Source organism: Durio zibethinus, chromosome 21 (genome assembly GCF_047325235.1).
Source record: "Durio zibethinus cultivar Kanyao isolate XHJ-2024 chromosome 21, ASM4732523v1, whole genome shotgun sequence".
NCBI lineage: Eukaryota > Viridiplantae > Streptophyta > Magnoliopsida > Malvales > Malvaceae > Durio > Durio zibethinus.
Window position 1 is genome coordinate 12,855,952 of NC_143182.1, and position 2,631 is coordinate 12,858,582.

Below are 2,631 nucleotides of genomic sequence, written 5' to 3' on the forward strand. Positions count from 1 at the left end.
TATTAAAAAAATAAGCTTTAATAGGTGACCAATTACAACTAATCAGAAAAGATTAGTGACGACTCTAAATATTTTTAAAATTCGTGTAACAGCCACAATCATTATGACAAAATTTATTAAAAAGATAATATTTAGGTATATGAAAGAAAAAGTTGAGTTTAAGAATATGATTATACATGAAGAAGGATTAACATTTTACATTGCCAAATTTTAAAATTGTACCACTTAATCTCATGCTATCCTCTCAATTCTGGTTAAAAATTATCTTAATTTTGATATTTAAAATGCTTTTCATAATTCTTTTTATTTTCATAAAATCACTCTTTTTTTTTTTTTAAATCATTTTGTTTAGGAATAAAATGAGAATATTTAATATTTAAATTTTTTTTTATTTTTTTTAATATGTAGACAAAATTTCGAAAAGTATTCTTCCACTCTATAATTCTCACAATAAACCTTAAAATCATACATAATATTCTTTTATAAAAAATAATTATTAAAAATCCCTCTAATATATAAGCAAGGTTCCAAAAATTATTTTTATTTAAAAATATTATCCTATTTTATTTTTTTTAAAAATATCTTATTTTTCAAAATTATTATTATAATTTCACATTTATTATTAATAAATAGAATGCAAATACTGCAATATGACACGAATGATCAAATAAAAATCAAATGATACAAATTGTAGATACTTCATTTTGTCAAAAAAAAATTCGAAATTGAAAACAAGCTTCAACTATAAATTGAGCTCAATTGAAAAAAATCTTTTTTAACTTAATATATAGTTTGATTTTACTTTTGTTCCAAATAAAAAAAAGGTTTTAATGAAATCTAATGAAATGATGCTGAGAAATTTTCGAATTTTAATTTCAAAATCAATTCACATTAAAATGATGTTAAAAAATTTTTAAAATTTAACTTCAAAATCAATTTATATTAAAATTAAATAAATTAAAATCATAATTTTAAAGAAAATTAATTTAGCATGATAAATCTATATGATCACACAGAGGGAAGGGATTCAAAATAATAAAAAAAAATCTTAAGAGTTGTTCTCTGCCTTTAGTTCCATCTATTCCTCCTTTGGGCCGCCGCCTATCTTTTTCTCTGCTTTTACCGCCTTCTCTTCGCAATTGTTGTCAACGCCTACTATCAATCCCCTCAATCAGTCAGTGCAGGTGGTCGACAGTAGCGGTGGTTTGTCAACAGTTTGAGCAGTTGTATTGCTGTAATGTCCGAAGCTTCGAAAAATTCAGTTGGTTCGAGTGAGCAGCGTAAAGGTGGACCAGATTCCTTTAGCTTCTACGCTCATGAAATAGCATCTGTTGTCACAAGATGAAAATACCCTGCCCCTTTCCGATGCATCTGAGTTGTTTCAATGGAAATGTGGGGTGTTCAATGGTTAAGAGGCTATGGAAGGCAATGGTAAAGGTGCCGATTCACTTTTCGAAAACGGCATTGGTGCCGGGCTTTCAGATTTCTAGAAAGGAAGATTGAAGGGATTGCTTAGGCAGACCGTGAATGATCTCTCAATGTAAGTTGATGAGATGTTAGATCCTGTTGTGGATATGTGTCAGTTACGATATAAGCTCAGAAGCAACAGTTGGGTCACTTCAGCATTAGATGGTGATGCTGCCCAAGTTCCCAGTAAGAAACCTAAGATATCATCTTCCTGCACATCGACCAGCATCACTGGAAATTCTTGTCCCATCACATCTGGAATTTTTCGGTTGAAATTTAAAACTTTTGTTTGAATCCGACTATTTGTGTGGAGATTTGTATTTTAAGCTTGACCCGATCGTATGATTTTTTTTTTCATCTTATTTTCTGTTTTGATTTTATTTGATTTTATTATTATTTTTAATTATTATTTTACTCATTATTTTAATTAAAAATTTAATTATTTATTTTTTAAAAATATTTACGAATTTTATTTATTTATTTAACAATAATAATCAAAATGAAAAAAAAAATTCAAATAAATTTACGAATTTTATCAAATTATTAGAAGATTTTTCATAAATTTAAATTTTTATGAATTTTATCAAATTATTAGAGAATTTCATAAATAAATTTTCAAAAGAAAAATATTTTTTATCCTATTAAATTATTGGAAGATTACATCTTAAGTTAAATCTTATCAAACTATTAGAAGATTTAATAAATTTTCTTAAAAATAAAATTTTATAAATATTTTTACAATAAAATCTCATCAAACTATTAAGAGATTTATATCAAAGTAATCTTATCAAATTATTGAAGGACTTTATTAATTATTTTCTTAAGTAAAATACATTAATAAATCTGATGACGGAGCCGCTTCAAGGTAAGACACTAGTCTCCATAAATATTTTTGAGGTGAGAGAATTATTTTAAATTGCTACTAAACTATTTGAGTAATTTTAAGATTAATTTTTAATATTAAATATTTTGATAAAATATAAATATATTTAAAGCTTAGATAATTTGATATCAAATTGGTTTCATAGGAGTACTATAACTTTTCTCACATGTAACTGTATTCCCAAACTTAACATCTGATTTTGTAAATAAGAATTTACTATTAAGTCAATCTTGAGACTCTTTTTTAAATGTAACAGATTTAATCAGGTAACCAATCTAACC

The 2,631-nt window shown here is 25.4% G+C and overlaps 1 pseudogene; it reads left to right on the forward strand.

The window, feature by feature from the left end:
- Positions 1-890: 890 nt before the first annotated feature.
- On the forward strand, positions 891-1,830 carry LOC149512910 (uncharacterized; annotated as a pseudogene).
- The last annotated feature ends 801 nt before the right edge of the window (positions 1,831-2,631 follow it).